We start from the raw sequence: 20,127 nt of genomic DNA on the forward strand, positions 1-20,127 counted from the left end.
GCTGTCTCTCTGTGTCTGCCCCATCGCTGTCTCTCTGTGTCTGCCCCATCGCTGTCTCTCTGTGTCTGCCCCATCGCTGTCTCTCTGTGTCTGCCCCATCGCTGTCTCTCTGTGTCTGCCCATCGCTGTCTCTCTGTGTCTGCCCCATCGCTGTCTCTCTGTCTGCCCATCTGCTGTCTCCTGCAATCGCTGTCTCTCTGGTCTGCCCATCGCTGTCTCTCTGTGTCTGCCCCATCGCTGTCTCTCTGTGTCTGCCCCATCGCTGTCTCTCTGTGTCTGCCCCATCGCTGTCTCTCTGTGTCTGCCCCATCGCTGTCTCTCTGTGTCTGCCCCATCGCTGTCTCTCTGTGTCTGTCCCATCGCTGTCTCTCTGTGTCTGCCTCATCGCTGTCTCTCTGTGTCTGCCCCATCGCTGTCTCTCTGTGTCTGCCCCATCGCTGTCTCTCTGTGTCTGTCCCCATCGCTGTCTCTCTGTGTCTGCCCCATCGCTGTCTCTCTGTGTCTGCCCCATCGCTGTCTCTCTGTGTCTGCCTCATCGCTGTCTCTCTGTGTCTGCCCCATCGCTGTCTCTCTGTGTCTGCCTCATCGCTGTCTCTCTGTGTCTGCCCCATCGCTGTCTCTCTGTGTCTGCCCCATCGTTGTCTCTCTGTGTCTGCCCCATCGCTGTCTCTCTGTGTCTGCCCTATCGCTGTCTCTCTGTCTGTCCCATCGCTGTCTCTCTGTGTCTGCCTCATCGCTGTCTCTCTGTGTCTGCCCCATCGCTGTCTCTCTGTCTGCCCCATCGCTGTCTCTCTGTGTCTGCCCCATCGCTGTCTCTCTGTGTCTGCCCCATCGCTATCTCTCTGTGTCTGCCCCATCGCTGTCTCTCTGTGTCTGCCTCATCGCTGTCTCTCTGTGTCTGCCCCATCGCTGTCTCTGTGTCTGCCCCATCGCTGTCTCTCTGTGTCTGCCCCATCGCTGTCTCTCTGTGTCTGCCCCATCGCTGTCTCTCTGTCTGTCCCATCGCTGTCTCTCTGTGTCTGCCTCATCGCTGTCTCTCTGTGTCTGCCCCATCGCTGTCTCTCTGTGTCTGCCCATCGCTGTCTCTCTGTGTCTGCCCCATCGCTGTCTCTCTGTGTCTGCCCCATCGCTGTCTCTCTGTGTCTGCCCATCGCTGTCTCTCTGTGTCTGCCCCATCGCTGTCTCTCTGTGTCTGCCCCATCGCTGTCTCTCTGTGTCTGCCCCATCGCTGTCTCTCTGTGTCTGCCCCATCGCTGTCTCTCTGTGTCTGCCCCATCGCTGTCTCTCTGTGTCTGCCCCATCGCTGTCTCTCTCTCTCTCTGCCCCATCGCTGTCTCTCTGTGTCTTCCCCATCGCTGTCTCTCTGTGTCTTCCCCATCGCTGTCTCTCTGTGTCTGCCCCATCGCTGTTCTCTGTGTCTGCCCCATCGCTGTCTCTCTGTGTCTGCCTCATCGCTGTCTCTCTGTGTCTGCCCCATCGCTGTCTCTCTGTGTCTGCCCCATCGCTGTCTCTCTCTCTCTGCCCCAATCGCTGTCTCTCTGTGTCTGCCCCATCGCTGTCTCTCTGTGTCTGCCCCATCGCTGTCTCTCTGTGTCTGCCCCATCGCTGTCTCTCTGTGTCTGCCCCATCGCTGTCTCTCTGTGTCTCCCCCATCGCTGTCTCTCTGTGTCTGCCCCATCGCTGTCTCTCTGTGTCTGTCCCCATCGCTGTCTCTCTGTGTCTGCCCCATCGCTGTCTCTCTCTCTCTGCCCCATCGCTGTCTCTCTGTGTCTGCCCCATCGCTGTCTCTCTGTGTCTGCCCCATCGCTGTCTCTCTGTGTCTGCCCCATCGCTGTCTCTCTGTGTCTGTCCCATCGCTGTCTCTCTGTGTCTGTCCCATCGCTGTCTCTCTGTGTCTGTCCCATCGCTGTCTCTCTGTGTCTGCCCCATCGCTGTCTCTCTGTGTCTGCCCCATCGCTGTCTCTCTGTGTCTGCCCCATCGCTGTCTCTCTGTGTCTGGCCTCATCGCTGTCTCTCTGTGTCTGCCCCATCGCTGTCTCTCTGTGTCTGCCCCATCGCTGTCTCTCTCTGTCTGCCCCATCGCTGTCTCTCTGTGTCTGCCCCATCGCTGTCTCTCTGTGTCTGCCCCATCGCTGTCTCTCTGTGTCTGCCCCATCGCTGTCTCTCTGTGTCTGCCCCATTGCTGTCCCTCTGTGTCTGCCCCATCGCTGTCTCTCTGTGTCTGCCCCATCGCTGTCTCTCTGTGTCTGCCCCATCGCTGTCTCTCTGTGTCTGTCCCATCGCTGTCTCTCTGTGTCTGCCCCATCGCTGTCTCTCTGTGTCTGTCCCATCGCTGTCTCTCTGTGTCTGCCCCATCGCTGTCTCTCTCTCTCTCTGCCCCATCGCTGTCTCTCTGTGTCTGCCCCATCGCTGTCTCTCTGTGTCTGCCCCATCGCTGTCTCTCTGTGTCAGCCCCATCGCTGTCTCTCTGTGTCTGCCCCATCGCTGTCTCTCTGTGTCTGCCCCATCGCTGTCTCTCTGTGTCTGCCCCATCGCTGTCTCTCTGTGTCTGCCCCATTGCTGTCTCTCTGTGTCTGCCCCATCGCTGTCTCTCTCTCTCTGCCCCATCGCTGTCTCTCTGTCTGCCTCATCGCTGTCTCTCTGTGTCTGTCCCATCGCTGTCTCTCTGTGTCTGTCCCATTGCTGTCTTTCTGTGTCTGCCCCATCGCTGTCTCTCTGTGTCTGCCTCATCGCTCTCTCTCTGTGTCTGTCCCATTGCTGTCTTTCTGTGTCTGCCTCATCGCTGTCTCTCTGTGTCTGCTTCATCGCTGTCTCTCTGTGTCTGCCCCATCGCTGTCTCTCTGTGTCTGCCTCATCGCTGTCTTTCTGTGTCTGCCTCATCGCTGTCTCTCTGTGTCTGCCTCATCGCTGTCTCTCTGTGTCTGCCTCATCGCTGTCTCTCTGTGTCTGCCCCATCGCTGTCTCTCTGTGTCTGCCCCATCTCTGTCTCTCTGTGTCTTCCCCATCGCTGTCTCTCTCTGTCTGCCCCATCGCTGTCTCTCTGTCTGCCCCATCGCTGTCTCTCTGTGTCTGCCTCATCGCTGTCTCTCTGTGTCTGCCCCATCCCTGTCTCTCTGTGTCTGCCCCATCGCTGTCTTTCTGTGTCTGCCTCATTGCTGTCTCTCTGTTTCTGCCTCATCGCTGTCTCTCTGTGTCTGCCCCATCGCTGTCTCTCTGTATCTGCCCCATCGCTGTCTCTCTGTCTGTCCCATCGCTGTCTCTCTGTGTCTGCCCCATCGCTGTCTCTCTGTGTCAGTCCCATCGCTGTCTCTCTGTGTCTGCCCCATCGCTGTCTCTCTGTGTCTGTCCCATCGTTGTCTCTCTGTGTCTGCCCCATCGCTGTCCCTCTGTGTCTGCCCCATCGCTGTCTCTCTGTGTCTGCCCCATCGCTCTCTCTCTGTGTCTGCCCCATCGCTGTCTCTCTGTGTCTGCCCCATCGCTGTCTCTCTGTGTCTGCCCCATCGCTGTCTCTCTGTGTCTGCCCCATCGCTGTCTCTCTGTGTCTGCCCCATCGCTGTCTCTCTGTGTCTGCCCCATCGCTGTCTCTCTGTGTCTGCCCCATCGCTGTCTCTCTGTGTCTGCCCCATCGCTGTCTCTCTGTGTCTGCCCCATCGCTGTCTCTCTGTGTCTGCCCCATCGCTGTCTCTCTGTGTCTGCCCCATCGCTGTCTCTCTGTGTCTGCCCCATCGCTGTCTCTCTGTGTCTGCCCCATCGCTGTCTCTCTGTGTCTGTCCCATCGCAGTCTCTCTGTGTCTGCCCCATCGCTGTCTCTCTGTGTCTGCCCCATCGCTGTCTCTCTGTATCTGCCCCATCGCTGTCTCTCTGTGTCTGCCCCATCGCTGTCTCTCTGTGTCTGCCCCATCGCTGTCTCTCTGTGTCTGCCCCATCGCTGTCTCTCTGTGTCTGCCCCATCGCTGTCTCTCTGTGTCTGCCCCATCGCTGTCTCTCTGTGTCTGCCTCATCGCTGTCTCTCTGTGTCTGCACCATCGCTGTCTCTCTGTGTCTGCCTCATCGCTGTCTCTCTGTATCTGCCCCATCGCTGTCTCTCTGTGTCTGCCCCATCGTTGTCTCTCTGTGTCTGCCCCATCGCTGTCTCTCTGTGTCTGCCCTATCGCTGTCTCTCTGTGTCTGTACCATCGCTGTCTCTCTGTGTCTGCCTCATCGCTGTCTCTCTGTGTCTGCCCCATCGCTGTCTCTCTGTCTGCCCCATCGCTGTCTCTCTGTGTCTGCCCCATCGCTGTCTCTCTGTGTCTGCCCCATCGCTATCTCTCTGTGTCTGCCCCATCGCTGTCTCTCTGTGTCTGCCTCATCGCTGTCTCTCTGTGTCTGCCCCATCGCTGTCTCTGTGTCTGCCCCATCGCTGTCTCTCTGTGTCTGCCCCATCGCTGTCTCTCTGTGTCTGCCCCATCGCTGTCTCTCTGTCTGTCCCATCGCTGTCTCTCTGTGTCTGCCTCATCGCTGTCTCTCTGTGTCTGCCCCATCGCTGTCTCTCTGTCTGCCCCATCGCTGTCTCTCTGTGTCTGCCCCATCGCTGTCTCTCTGTGTCTGCCCCATCGCTATCTCTCTGTGTCTGCCCCATCGCTGTCTCTCTGTGTCTGCCCCATCGCTGTCTCTCTGTGTCTGCCTCATCGCTGTCTCTCTGTGTCTGCCCCATCGCTGTCTCTGTGTCTGCCCCATCGCTGTCTCTCTGTGTCTTCCCCATCGCTGTCTCTCTCTGTCTGCCCCATCGCTGTCTCTCTGTCTGCCCCATCGCTGTCTCTCTGTGTCTGCCTCATCGCTGTCTCTCTGTGTCTGCCCCATCCCTGTCTCTCTGTGTCTGCCCCATCGCTGTCTCTCTGTGTCTGCCCCATCGCTGTCTCTCTGTGTCTGCCCCATCGCTGTCTCTCTGTGTCTGCCCCATTGCTGTCTCTCTGTGTCTGCCCCATCGCTGTCTCTCTGTGTCTGCCTTATCGCTCTCTCTCTGTGTCTGCCCCATCGCTGTCTCTCTGTGTCTGCCCCATCGCTGTCTCTCTGTCTGCCCCATCGATGTCTCTCTGTGTCTGCCCCATCGCTGTCTCTCTGTGTCTGCCCCATCGCTGTCTCTCTGTGTCTGCCCCATCGCTGTCTCTCTGTGTCTGCCCCATCGCCGTCTCTCTGTGTCTGTCCCATGTGGTAGTCGGTATTAGGGGTATTACGGTACCCAGGTTGATGCTGTCAGACCATTGGTGTGGGAGGTACCTGAGACAGCAATATCATTGGTGAAGCCTGCCTGCTGGTTCCGCCCAGTAAGGCGGAGTATAGGAGCCTGTGTCTCCCCAGCAGCTGCATTCTGCACCTGCGCCGCTGGGGGAAACATCTAGTCCAATAAAGCCTTCAATTGTCATCCAATCTCGCTTCTGGAGTCATTGATCGAGCATCAATTTATTGGACTAGATATTAAAGAATGGAGCTCCGAATCCAGCCGGAGTCTCTGCAACTCAGCCCCCACGCTGCAAACGCAGCAGCGACCTTCAAACACTGGCTGGCAACCTTCAACGGGTACCTCAGGACGGTCACAACTACACCCACGGAGGACCATAAGATGCAGGTTCTTCACTTGAGGGTGAGCCCAGAGATCTACACGCTCATCGAGGATGTGGACGATTTCGAGGCCGCGAGGGCCCTGTTAAAAGGACACTACATTCGCCCAGTAAACCAGGTCTACGCCTGACTTCAGCTAGCAACAAGGCGACAAATCCCGGGGGAATCGCTGGAGGAATTCTACTGTGCGCTCCTGGTGTTAGGTAGGAACTATGACTGCCCACAGGTTTCAGCCAGCGACCACACAGAACGTTTAATCCGGGACACATTCGTTGCAGGTATGCTGCCCTCCCAAATCCGCCAGCGGCTGCTAGAGAAAGAGACACTAGGCCTCAAGGAGGCACGGGCTCTCGCTAGCTCCCTTGATGTGGCCTCCCGAAACGCCCGCGCGTACGTCCCTGACCGCGCGGCAGCCACTTGGGCAGCGTGGAATCCCCCCTGCAAGCTTGTGCTGCGTGACTACCAGGCAGCCCCGGGGGGCCCCGCTGCTATTTTGCGGGCAAGCCAAGCACCCCTGGCAGCGCTGCCTGGCCCGCTCCTCCACCTGCAAAGGGTGCGGCAAAAAGGGCCATTTTGTGGCGGTATGCCAGGCTCGGGCAGTTGCCAGTGTCTCCGGGGGCGAACCGGGACCACCACAACCCTCTCCACAAGCCACGTGCAGCCACCGGGTGCCGCCATCTTCCTTCTCCAGAGCCACGTGCGGACCCCAGTCACCGCCATCTTGTCCCTCAGACACCACGTGCGATGGATGGGCGTCGCCATATTGCACACCCCCGGCCATGTGAGACCAGTGGGCGCCACCATCTTGGCTGGAGTATCAGGACCCCAATTCAGATGACCGCACATTGCCCGAAGAAAACCTCCAGCTTTTGCCACGACTTGCCTCGGTGACCCTGGACCAGGCTCGACCCCGAACTCTCTCGACCGCGATGACGACCGTGCTCATCAATGGCCATAAATCATCCTGCCTGATCGACTCCGGGAACACAGAGAGCTTCATACACCCCAACACGGTAAGGCGCTGTTCTCTTCCCATCCACCCAGTTAATCAACGAATCTCCCTGGCCTGCAGGTCTCACTCTGTAGAGATCAAAGGGTTCTGCGTAGCGAACCTCACAGTCCAGGGAAAGGAATTAAAAAATTTCCGCCTCTACGTCTTCCCTCACCTCTGTGCTGCCACGGTCCTAGGGTTAGATTTCCAATGTAACTTCCAAAGTTTAACTTTTAAATTCGGCGGCCCTATACCCCCCCTCACTGTCTGCAGCCTCGCGACCCTCAAGGTCGAGCCGCCTTCCCTTTTTGCGAGCCTCCCTCCGGATTGCAAACCCATCGCCACCAGGAGCAGGCGGTACAGCGCCCAGGACCGGACCTTCATCAGGTCGGAAGTCCAGCGGTTACTGAGGGAAGGTATTATCGAGGCCAGCAACAGCCCCTGAGAGAGCCCAAGTGGTGGTTGTAAAGACCGGGGAGAAGCACAGGATGATCATTGATTACAGTCAGACCATCAACAGGTATACGCAGCTGGACACGTAGCCCCTCCCCCACATTTCTGATCTGGTCAATCAGATTGCACAATACAAGGTATTTTCCACGGTGGATCTAAAATCCGCCTACCACCAGCTCCCCATCCGCCCTAGCGACCGTAAACACACTGCATTCGAAGCAGATGGGCGGCTCTACCACTTCCTAAGGGTTCCCTTCAGTGTCACAAATGGAGTCTCGGTCTTCCAACGGGAGATGGACCGAATGGTTGACCGGTACGGTTTGCGGGCCACGTTTCCGTACCTCGACAATGTCACCATCTGCGGCCACGACCAGCAAGACCACGACACCGACCTCCGTAAATTCCTCCATACCGCAAAAATCCTTAACCTAACTTACAACAAGGACAAATGCATGTTCAGCACCGACCGTCTAGCCATCCTCGGCTACATAGTGCATGACGGAGTTATAGGCCCAGATCCCAAACGCATGCGCCCCCCTCATGGAGTTTCCCTTCCCCCACTACTCCAAGGCCCTGAAACGCTGCCTGGGATTTTTTCCATATTATGCCCAGTGGGTCCCCAACTATGTGGACAAGGCCCGCCCACTAATCCAATCCACGGTTTATTCCCTGTTGGCAGAGGCCCGCCAGGCCTTCAGCCGCATCAAAGGCCACGATGCACGCCATCAATGAATCCCTTCCCTTCCAAGTCGAGAGCGACGCGTCCGACATAGCTCTGGCGGCCACCCTCAACCAAGCGGGCAGGCCCGTGGCCTTCTTCTCACGCACCCTCCATGCTTCAGAAATCCATCATTCCTCAGTTGAAAAGGAGGCCCAGACCATAGTAGAAGCTGTGTTGCATTGGAGGCATTACCTGGCCGGCAGGCGATTCACTTTCCTCACTGCCCAACGGTCGGTTGCTTTCATGTTCGATAATGCACAGCGGGGCAAGATAATGAATGATAAGATCTTACGGTGGAGGATCGAGCTCTCCACCTACAACTATGAGATTTTGTATTGTTCCGGGAAGCTAAACGAACTTCCTGATGCCCTATCCCGCGCACATGTGCCAACGCACAAGTGGACCGACTCCGGGCCCACCACGCGGACCTCTGCCACCCAGGGGACACTCGATTCTTCCATTTCATCAAGACCCGCAACCTGCCGTACTCCATCGAGGAGGTCAGGACCGTCACCAGGAACTGCCAAATCTGCGCAGAGTGCAAGCCGCACTTCTACCGGCCGGAGAGAGCGCACCTGGTGAAGGCCTCCTGCCCCTTTCAACACCTTAGTATGGACTTCAAAGGGCCCCTTCCCTCCACCGACCACAACACATACTTCCTGAAAGTGATTGATGAGTACTCCCTGTTCCCATTCACCATCCACTGCCCCGACCTGACCGTAGCCACCGTCATAAAAGCCCTCCACAGTATCTTTACCCTGTTCGGTTGCCCCGCCTACATACACAGCGATAGGGGGTCCTCCTTCATGAGCGACGAACTGCGTCAATTCCTGCTCAGCAAGGGCATTGCCTCGAGCAGGACGACCAGTCACACGTCCCGGGGAAACGGACAGGTAGAGAGGGAGAACGTAACGGTCTGGAAGACCGTCCTACTGACCCTACGGTCCAGGAATCTCCCAGTCTCCCCCTGGCAAGAGGTCATCCCCGATGTTGTCCACTGCATCCGATCACGGCTGTGTACCACGACCAACCAAACACCTCACCAACGTCTCCTTGTCTTCCCTAGGAGGTCCACCTCCGGGACCTCGCTCCCAACCTGGCTGGCAGTTCCTGGACCCATTCTGCTCCGCAAACACGTGTGGGCGCACAAGTCGGACCCATTGGTCGCGAGGGTCCACCACCTTCACGCTAACCCTCAATATGCCTACGTGGCGTACCCCGACGTCCGACAGGATACGGCCTCCCTTCTGGACCTGGCGCCCGCTGGATCCCCACCCACACCCCCACCACCAACCCCACCCTCCCTCCCACCGGCACACCCCACAGCTTCCCAGCTGGATTGGTCCTTCCACTGGTCTCACCCAGGGGTGATGAAGTTGCCGAAGAAGCCGGAGTCATGCTCCCGGAGCCACGGATGCCGGAGCCAGCGCCTGCATCACCGCCAAAACTGCGACGATCGCACAGGACGACCAGGGGCCCCGATCGACTAATTGCTTCATTTTGAATATAAATAAATACTGTAATTAGTTGCAACATGTCACAAGGCAAAACACTGTGCTGATGTATACCGGGTACCACCATAACCTCAACCTCTACCACTGTATAACGCGAGACCGCCACCCGGCCGGACTCTTCTTTTAACAAGGGGTGAAGGTGGTAGTCGGTATTAGGGGTATTACGGTACCCAGGTTGATGCTGTAAGACCATTGGTGTGGGAAGTACCTGAGACAGCAATATCATTGGTGAAGCCGACCTGCTGGTCCAGCCCAGTAAGGCGGAGTATAAGAGTCTGTGTCTCCCTAGCAGCTAATTTCTGTACCTGCGCTGCTGGGGGAAACATGTGGTCCAATAATGCCTTCAATTGTCAACCAATCTCGCTTCTGGAGTCATTGATCGTGCATAACCCCATCGCTGTCTCTCTGTGTCTGCCCCATCGCTGTCTCTCTGTGTCTGCCCCATCGCTGTCTCTCTGTGTCTGCCCCATCGCTGTCTCTCTGTGTCTCCCTCATCGCTGTCTCTCTGTGTCTGCCCCATCGCTGTCTCTCTGTGTCTGCCCCATCGCTGTCTCTCTGTATCTGCCCCATCGCTGTCTCTCTGTGTCTGCCCCATCGCTGTCTCTCTGTGTCTTCCCCATCGCTGTCTCTCTGTGACTGTCCCATCGCTGTCTCTCTGTGTCTGCCCCATCGCTGTCTCTCTGTGTCTGCCCCATCGCTGTCTCTCTGTGTCTTCCCCATCGCTGTCTCTCTCTGTCTGCCCCATCGCTGTCTCTCTGTGTCTGCCCCATCGCTGTCTCTGTGTCTGCCTCATCGCTGTCTCTCTGTGTCTGCCCCATCGCTGTCTCTCTGTGTCTGCCCCATCGCTGTCTCTCTGTGTCTGCCCCATCGCTGTCTCTCTGTGTCTGCCCCATCGCTGTCTCTCTGTGTCTGCCCCATCGCTGTCTCTCTGTGTCTGCCCCATCGCTGTGTCTCTGTATCTGCCCCATCGCTGTCTCTCTGTGTCTGCCCCATCGCTGTCTCTGTGTGTCTGCCCCATCGCTGTCCCTTTCTCTCCCTCATCGCTGTCTCTCTGTATCTGTCCCATCGCTGTCTCTCTGTGTCTGCCTCATCGCTGTCTCTCTCTGTCTGCCCCATCGCTGTCTCTCTGTGTCTGCCCCATCGCTGTCTCTCTGTGTCTGCCCCATCGCTGTCTCTCTGTGTCTGTCCCATCGCTGTCTCTCTGTGTCTGCATCATCGCTGTCTCTCTGTGTCTGCCCCATCGCTGTCTCTCTGTGTCTGCCCCATCGCTGTCTCTCTGTGTCTGCCTCATCGCTGTCTCTCTGTGTCTGCCTCATCGCTGTCTCTCTGTGTCTGCCCCATCGCTGTCTCTCTGTGTCTGCCCCATCGCTGTCTCTGTGTGTCTGCCCCATCGCTGTCCCTCTGTGTCTGCCCCATCGCTGTCCCTCTGTGTCTGCCCCATCGCTGTCTCTCTGTGTCTGCCTCATCGCTGTCTCTCTGTGTCTGCCCCATCGCTGTCCCTCTGTGTCTGCCCCATCGCTGTCTCTCTGTGTCTGCCCCATCGCTGTCCCTCTGTGTCTGCCCCATCGCTGTCTCTGTGTGTCTGCCCCATCGCTGTCTCTCTGTGTCTGCCCCATCGCTGTCTCTCTGCCCCATCGCTGTCTCTCTGTGTCTGCCCAGCGCTGTCTCTCTGGGCCCCGCGCTGTCGCTCTGTCTCTTGCCCCATCGCTTGTCTCTCTGTGTCTGCCCAATCGCTGTCATCTCTGTGTTCTGCCTCCATCAGCTGTCTCTCTGCCCCATCGCTGTCTCTCTGTCGCTGCCCCATCGCTGTCTCCTCTGTGCCTGGCCCCAATCGCTGTCACTCTCTGTGTCCTGCCCCAATCGCTGTCCGCTCTGTGTCTGTCCCATCGCTGTCTCTGTGTGTCCTGTCGCATCGCCTGTCTCTTCTCTTGTCTGGCCCCATCACTGTCTCTCTGCCCCTCGCTGTCCTCTCTGCCCCATCGCTGTCTCCTGCCCCATCACGCTCTCCTGCCCGATCACTCTGTCTCTCTGCCCCATCGCTGTCTCTCTGCTCTCGCTGCCTCTTTATCTGCCCTCATCGCTGGCTCTCGTGTTCTGCCTCAATCGCTGTCTCCGCTGTGTCTGTCCTCATCGCTGTCTCTCTGTGTCTGCCCCATCGCTGTCTCTCTGTGTCTGCCCCATCGCTGTCTCTCTGTGTCTGCCCCATCGCTGTCTCTCTGTGTCTGCCCCATCGCTGTCTCTCTCTCTCTGCCCCATCGCTGTCTCTCTGTGTCTGCCCCATCGCTGTCTCTCTGTGTCTGCCCCATCGCTGTCTCTCTGTGTCTGCCCCATCGCTGTCTCTCTGTGTCTGCCCCATCGCTGTCTCTCTGTGTCTGCCCCATCGCTGTCTCTCTGTGTCTGCCCCATCGCTGTCTCTCTCTCTCTGCCCCATCGCTGTCTCTCTGTGTCTGCCCCATCGCTGTCTCTCTGTGTCTGCCTCATCGCTGTCTCTCTGTGTCTGCCCCATCGCTGTCTCTCTGTGTCTGCCCCATCGCTGTCTCTCTGTGTCTGCCCCATCTCTGTCCCTCTGTGTCTGCCCCATCGCTGTCTCTCTGTGTCTGCCCCATCGCTGTCTCTCTGTGTCTGCCCCATCGCTGTCTCTCTGTGTCTGCCCCATCGCTGTCTCTCTGTGTCTGCCCCATCGCTGTCTCTCTGTGTCTGCCCCATCGCTGTCTCTCTGTGTCTGCCCCATCGCTGTCTCTCTGTCTGCCCCATCGCTGTCTCTCTGTGTCTGCCCCATCGCTGTCTCTCTGTGTCTGCCCCATCGCTGTCTCTCTGTGTCTGCCTCATCGCTGTCTCTCTGTCTGCCCCATCGCTGTCTCTCTGTCTCTGCCCCATCGCTGTCTCTCTGTGTCTGCCCCATCGCTGTCTCTCTGTGTCTGCCCCATCGCTGTCTCTCTGCCCCATCACTGTCTCTCTGCCCCATCGCTGTCTCTCTGCCCCATCGCTGTCTCCCTGTGTCTGCCTCATCGCTGTCTCTCTGTATCTGCCTCATCGCTGTCTCTGTGTGTCTGCCCTATCGCTGTCTCTCTGTGTCTGCCCCATCGCTGTCTCTCTGTGTCTGCCCCATCGCTGTCTCTCTGTGTCTGCCCATCGCTGTCTCTCTGTGTCTGCCCCATCGCTGTCTCTCTGTGTCTGCCCCATCGCTGTCTCTCTCTCTCTGCCCCATCGCTGTCTCTCTGTGTCTGCCCCATCGCTGTCTCTCTGTGTCTGCCTCATCGCTGTCTCTCTGTGTCTGCCCCATTGCTGTCCCTCTGTGTCTGCCCCATCGCTGTCTCTCTGTGTCTGCCCCATCGCTGTCTCTCTGTCTGCCCCATCGCTGGCTCTCTGTGCCTGCCTCATCGCTGTCTCTCTGTGTCTGTCTCATCGCTGTCTCTCTGTGTCTGCCCCATCGCTGTCTCTCTGTGTCTGCCCCATCGCTGTCTCTCTGTGTCTGCCCCATCGCTGTCTCTCTGTATCTGCCCCATCGCTGTCTCTCTGTGTCTGCCCCATCGCTGTCTCTCTGTGTCTGCGTCATCGCTGTCTCTCTGTGTCTGCCCCATCGCTGTCTCTCTGTGTCTGCCTCATCTCTGTCTCTCTGTGTCTGTCCCATCGCTGTCTGTCTGTGTCTGCCCCATCGCTGTCTCTCTCTGTCTGCCCCATCGCTGTATCTCTGTGTCTGCCCCATCGCTGTCTCTCTGTGTCTGCCCCATCGCTGTCTCTCTGTGTCTGCCCCATCGCTGTCTCTCTGTGTCTGCCCCATCGCTGTCTCTGTGTGTCTGCCCCATCGCTGTCCCTTTCTCTCCCTCATCGCTGTCTCTCTGTGTCTGTCCCATCGCTGTCTCTCTGTGTCTGCCTCATCGCTGTCTCTCTGTGTCTGCCCCATCGCTGTCTCTCTGTGTCTGCCCCATCGCTGTCTCTCTCTGTCTGCCTCATCGCTGTCTCTCTGTGTCTGCCCCATCACTGTCTCTCTGCCCCATCGCTGTCTCTCTGCCCCATCGCTGTCTCTCTGTGTCTGCCTCATCGCTGTCTCTCTGTATCTGCCTCATCGCTGTCTCTGTGTGTCTGCCCCATCTCTGTCTCTCTGTGTCTGCCCCATCGCTGTCTCTCTGTGTCTGCCCCATCGCTGTCTTTCTGTGTCTGCTCCATCGCTGTCTCTCTGTGTCTGCCCCATCGCTGTCTCTCTCTCTCCCTCATCGCTGTCTCTCTGTGTCTGCCCCATCGCTGTCTCTCTGTATCTGCCCCATTGCTGTCTCTCTCTGTCTGTCCCATCGCTGTCTCTCTGTGTCTGCCCTATCGCTGTCTCTCTGTGTCTGCCCCATCGCTGTCTCTCTGCCTCATCGCTGTCTCTCTGTATCTGCCCCATCGCTGTCTCTCTGCCCCATCGCTGTCTCTCTGTGTCTGCCCCATCGCTGTCTCTCTGTGTCTGCCCCATCGCTGTTTCTCTGTATCTGCCCCATCGCTGTCTCTCTGTGTCTGCCCCATCGCTGTTTCTCTGTATCTGCCCCATCGCTGTCTCTCTGTATCTGCCCCATCGCTCTCTCTCTGTGTCTGCCCCATCGCTGTCTCTCTCTGTCTGCCCCATCGCTGTCTCTCTGTGTCTGTCCCATCGCTGTCTCTCTCTCTCTGCCCCATCGCTGTCTCTCTGTGTCTGCCCCATCGCTGTCTCTCTGTGTCTGCCTCATCGCCATCTCTCTGTGTCTGCCCCATCACTGTCTCTCTGTGTCTGCCCCATCGCTGTCTCTCTGTGTCTGCCCCATCGCTGTCTCTCTGTCTGCCCCATCGCTGTCTCTCTCTGTCTGCCCCATCGCTGTCTCTCTGTGTCTGTCCCATCGCTGTCTCTCTGTGTCTGCCCCATCGCTGTCTCTCTGTGTCTGCCCCATCTCTGTCTCTCTGTGTCTGCCCCATCGCTGTCTCTCTGTGTCTGCCCCATCGCTGTCTCTCTGCCCCATCGCTGTCTCTCTGTGTCTGCCTCATCGCTGTCTCTCTGTCTGCCCCATCGCTGTCTCTCTGTATCTGCCCCATCGCTGTCTCTCTGTATCTGCCCCATCGCTGTCTCTCTGTGTCTGCCCCATCGCTGTCTCTCTGTGTCTGCCCCATCGCTGTCTCTCTGTGTCGGCCCCATCGCTGTCTCTCTGTGTCTGTCCCATCGCTGTCCCTCTGTGTCTGCCCCATCGCCGTCTCTCTCTCTCTGCCCCATCGCTATCTCTCTGTGTCTGCCCCATCGCTGTCTCTCTGTGTCTGCCCCATCGCTGTCTCTCTGTGTCTGCCCCATCGCTGTCTCTCTGTATCTGCCCCATCGCTGTCTCTCTGTGTCTGCCCCATCGCTGTCTCTCTGTGTCTGTCCCATCGCTGTCTCTCTGTGTCTGCCCAATCGCTGTCTCTCTGTGTCTGCCCCATCGCTGTCTCTCTGTGTCTGCCCCATCGCTGTCTCTCTGTGTCTGCCCCATCGCTGTCCCTTTCTCTCCCTCATCGCTGTCTCTCTGTGTCTGTCCCATCGCTGTCTCTCTGTGTCTGCCCCATCGCTGTCTCTCTGCCCCATCGCTGTCTCTCTGTGTCTGCCCCATCGCTGTCCCTTTCTGTCCCTCATCGCTGTCTCTCTGTGTCTGCCCCATCGCTGTCCCTTTCTCTCCCTCATCGCTGTCTCTCTTTGTCTCCCCCATCGCTGTCTCTCTGTGTCTGCCCCATCGCTGTCTCTCTGTGTCAGCCTCATCGCTGTCTCTCTGTGTCTGCCCCATCACTGTCTCTCTGCCCCATCGCTGTCTCTCTGCCCCATCGCTGTCTCTCTGTGTCTGCCCCATCGCTGTCTCTCTGTGTCTGCCTCATCGCCATCTCTCTGTGTCTGCCCCATCGCTGTCTCTCTGTGTCTGCCCCATCGCTGTCTCTCTGTGTCTGCCCCATCTCTGTCTCTCTGTGTCTGCCCCATCGCTGTCTCTCTGTGTCTGCCCCATCGCTGTCTCTCTGTCTGCCCCATCGCTGTCTCTCTCTGTCTGCCCCATCGCTGTCTCTCTGTGTCTGTCCCATCGCTGTCTCTCTGTGTCTGCCCCATCGCTGTCTCTCTGTGTCTGCCCCATCTCTGTCTCTCTGTGTCTGCCCCATCGCTGTCTCTCTGTGTCTGCCCCATCGCTGTCTCTCTGCCCCATCGCTGTCTCTCTGTGTCTGCCCCATCGCTGTCTCTCTGTGTCTGCCCCATCGCTGTCTCTCTCTCTGCCCCAATGCTGTCTCTCTGTGTCTGCCCCATCGCTGTCTCTCTGTGTCTGCCCCATCGCTGTCTCTCTGTATCTGCCCCATCGCTCTCTCTCTGTGTCTGCCCCATCGCTGTCTCTCTGTGTCTGCCCCATCGCTGTCTCTCTGTGTCTGCCCCATCGCTGTCTCTCTGTGTCTGCCCCATCGCTGTCCTCTCTGTATCTGCCCCATCGCTGTCTCTCTGTGTCTGCCCCATCGCTGTCTCTCTGTGTCTGTCCCATCGCTGTCTCTCTGTGTCTGCCCAATCGCTGTCTCTCTGTGTCTGCCCCATCGCTGTCTCTCTGTGTCTGCCCCATCGCTGTCTCTCTGTATCTGCCCCATCGCTGTCTCTCTGCCCCATCGCTGTCTCTCTGTGTCTGCCCCATCGCTGTCCCTTTCTCTCCCTCATCGCTGTCTCTCTGTGTCTGCCCCATCGCTGTCTCTCTTTCTCTCCCTCATCGCTGTCTCTCTGTGTCTGCCCCATCGCTGTCTCTCTGTGTCTGCCCCATCGCTGTCTCTCTGTGTCAGCCTCATCGCTGTCTCTCTGTGTCTGCCCCATCACTGTCTCTCTGCCCCATCGCTGTCTCTCTGTCTGCCCCATCGCTGTCTCTCTGTGTCTGCCCCATCGCTGTCTCTCTGTGTCTGCCTCATCGCTGTCTCTCTGTGTCTGCCCCATCGCTGTCTCTCTGTGTCTGCCCCATCGCTGTCTCTCTGTGTCTGCCCCATCGCTGTCTCTCTGTGTCTGCCTCATCGCTGTCTCTCTGTGTCTGCCCCATCGCTGTCTCTCTGTGTCTGCCTCATCGCTGTCTCTCTGTGTCTGCCCCATCGCTGTCTCTCTGTGTCTGCCCCATCGCTGTCTCTCTGTGTCTGCCCCATCGCTGTCTCTCTGTGTCTGCCCCATCGCTGTCTCTCTGTGTCTGCCCCATCGCTGTCTCTCTGTGTCTGCCCCATCGCTGTCTCTCTGTGTCTGCCCCATCGCTGTCTCTCTGTGTCTGCCCCATCGCTGTCTCTCTGTGTCTGCCCCATCGCTGTCTCTCTGTGTCTGCCCCATCGCTGTCTCTCTGTGTCTGCCCCATCGCTGTCTCTCTGTGTCTGCCCCAATGCTGTCTCTCTCTGTCTGTCCCATCGCTGTCTCTCTGTGTCTGCCCCATCGCTGTCTCTCTGTGTCTGTCCCATCGCTGTCTCTCTGTGTCTGCCCCATCGCTGTCTCTCTGTGTCTGCCCAATCGCTGTCTCTCTCTCTCCCTCATCGCTGTCTGTCTGGCTGTGAGGTTTTCTCCAGCTCCTTAAACGTGTTCCCAATTGGCCCTCAATCTTTCCCATTTTGTCGAGGGCCACGTGCATGATGACCACCTCCTCTGCCTCCATCACCTTGACCACCACCTCCACCTCCGCCACCTTGACCACCACCTCCGGCTGCGCCATCTTGACCCCTGTCTCCGCCTCCGTCACCTTGAACTCCGCCTCCTTGACCTCCGCCTTTGTCACCCTCACCACTGCCTCCGCCTCCGTCACCTTGAACTCCGCCTCCTTGACCTTCGCCTCCGTCACCCTGACCACTGCTTCCTCATGAGCCACCTTGACCCCTGGCTTCGCCACCTTGACCACCACCTCCGCCTCCGCCACCATTACCCCTGCCACCGCCTCCACCACCTTGACCTCCGCCACCTTGACCCCTGCCACCGCCTCTGCCACCTTGACCACCACCTCTGCCTCCATCACCCTGACCCCTGCCTCCGCCTCCACCACCTTGACCTCTGCCTCCATCACCCTGACCCCTGCCTCCGCCTCCACCACCTTGACCCCTGCCTCCATCACCCTGACTCCTGCCACCACCTCCGCCACCTTGACCCCTGCCTCCGCCACCTTGACCACCACCTCCACCTCCTTAACCACAGCCTCCACCTCCTTGACCACTGCTTCTACCTCCACCACCTTGACCCCTGCCTCCGCCGCCTTGACCACAGCCTCCACCTCCTTGACCACCACCTCAGCCTCCGCCACCTTGACCACCTCCTCCGCCTCCTTTTTTAAAAAATTTAGATTAGCCAATTATTTTTTCCAATTAAGGGGCAATTTCGCGTGGCCAATCCACCTACTCTGCACATTTTTGGGTTGTGGGGGCGAAACCCACGCAGACACGGGGAGAACACGGACAGTGACCCAGAGCCGGGATCGAACCTGGGACCTCAGCGCCATGAGGCGGTTGTGCTAACCACTAGGCCACCGTGCTGCCCTGCCTCCGCCTCCTTGATCACTGCCTCCCCTCCTTGATCACCACCTCCACCACCTTGACCACTGCCTCCACCTCCTTGACCACCACCTCCACCTCCTTGACCACTGCCTTCACCACCTTGACCACCGCCTCCGCCACCTTGACCACCGCCTCAGCCTCCACCTCCTTGACCACCACCTCCACCTCCTTGACCACTGCCTTCACCACCTTGACCACTGCTTCCGCCACCTTGACCACCGCCTCAGCCTCCACCTCCTTGACCACCACCTCCACCTCCTTGACCACTGCCTTCACCACCTTGACCACCGCCTCCGCCACCTTGACCACCGCCTCAGCCTCCAGCACCTTGACCACCGCCTCCGCCACCTTGACCACCGCCTCAGCCTCCACCACCTTGACCACTGCTTCCGCCACCTTGACCACCCCCTCTGCCACCATGACCATGACCTCCACGTCCTTGACCACTGCCTCCGCCTCCTTGACCACCGCCTCCACCTCCTTGACCACCACCTCCACCTCCTTGACCACTGCCTCCACCACCTTGACCACCGCCTCCACCACCTTGACCACAGCCTCCGCCTCCTTGACCACCGCCTCAGCCTCCACCACCTTGACCACCGCTTCCACCACCTTGACCACCGCCTCAGCCTCCGCCTCCTTGACCACCGCCTCCACCACCTTGACCACCGCCTCAGCCTCTGCCTCTTTGACCACTGCCTCTGCCACCTTGACCATGACCTCCACCTCCTTGACCACCGCCTCCGCCTCCTTGACCACCGCCTCCTCCTCCTTGACCACCGCCTCCGCCTCCGTCACCCTGACCATTGCTTCCTCATGAGCCACCTTGACCCCTGCCTTCGCCACCTTGACCACCACCTCCGCCTCCGCCACCATGACCCCTGCCACCGCCTCCACCACCTTGACCTCCGCCACCTTGACCCCTGCCACCGCCTCCACCACCTTGACCACCACCTCTGCCTCCATCACCCTGACCCCTGCCTCCGCCTCCACCACCTTGACCCCTGCCTCCATCACCCTGACCCCTGCCACCACCTCCACCACCTTGACCAGCCCTCTGCCTCCATCACCTTGACCCCTGCCTCCGCCACCTTGACCACCGCCTCTGCCACCTTGACCCCTGCCTCCGCCACCTTGACCACAGCCTCCATGTCCTTGACCACAGCCTCTACCTCCACCACCTTGACCAGCCCTCTGCCTCCATCACCTTGACCCCTGCCTCCACCACCTTGACCACCGCCTCCACCTCCTTGACCACCACCTCCACCTCCTTGACCACCACCTCTATCTCCACCACCTTGACCACCGCCTCCGCCACCTTGACCACCGCCCCCGCCACCTTGCACCACTGCCTCGGCCACCTTGACCACTGCCTCCACCTCCTTGACCACTGCCTCCGCCTCCTTGACCACCGCCTCCACCTCCTTGACCACCACCTCCGCCACCTTGACCACCACCTCCGCCACCTTGACCACCGCCTCTGCCACCTTGACCACCACCTCTGCCACCTTGACCACGACCTCCATCTCCTTGACCACGACCTCCACCTCCTTGACCACCGCCTCCACCTCCTTGACCACTGCCTCAGCCTCCACCTCCTTGACCACTGCCTCTGCCTCCTTGACCACCGCCTCCACCTCCTTGACCACCACCTCCACCTCCTTGACCACCGCCTCCACCTCCTTGACCACCACCTCCACCTCCTTGACCACCGCCTCCACCTCCTTGACCACCACCTCCACCTCCTTGACCACCGCCTCCACCTCCTTGACCACTGCCTCCGCCAACTTGACCTCTGCCTCCTTGACCACCGCCTCTACCTCCACCACCTTGACCACTGCCTCCGCCTCCACCTCCTTGACCACCGCCTCCACCTCCTTGACCACCGCCTCCACCTCCTTGACCACCGCCTCCAGCTCCGCCACCTTCACCACCGCCTCTGCCTCCACCTTGACCTCTGCCTCTGTCCCCGCCACCTAAATCGCTGGCTTTTAAAGCACCCAAGGCAGGCCAGCAGCACGGTTCAATTCCCATACCGGCCTCCCCAAACAGGTGCCGGAATGTGGCGACTAGGGGCCTTTCACAGTAACTTCATTGAAGCCTACTCATGACAATAAGCGATTTTCATTTTTCACCTTGACCACCGCCTCCGCCTCCTTGACCATTACCTCCACCACCTTGACCACCGCCTCCGCCTCCTTGACCATTACCTCCACCACCTTGACCACCACCTCCGCCTCCTTGACCACCGCCTCAGCCTCCTTGACCACCGCCTCCGCCTCCTTGACCATTGCCTCCGCCTCCTTGACCACCGCCTCTGGCCCCGGCCACCTTCACCACCGCCTCTGCCTCCA

The 20,127-nt window shown here is 59.0% G+C and overlaps 1 protein-coding gene across 1 annotated transcript in view; it reads left to right on the plus strand.

Moving 5' to 3' along the window:
• Window positions 1-20,127, plus strand: part of LOC119962240 (E3 ubiquitin-protein ligase MARCHF4-like) — a 138,000-nt gene that overhangs the window by 116,662 nt on the left and 1,211 nt on the right. The gene's annotated exons all lie outside the window — the stretch shown is intronic.

The sequence above is a fragment of the Scyliorhinus canicula genome, chromosome 2 (assembly GCF_902713615.1).
Source record: "Scyliorhinus canicula chromosome 2, sScyCan1.1, whole genome shotgun sequence".
NCBI lineage: Eukaryota > Metazoa > Chordata > Chondrichthyes > Carcharhiniformes > Scyliorhinidae > Scyliorhinus > Scyliorhinus canicula.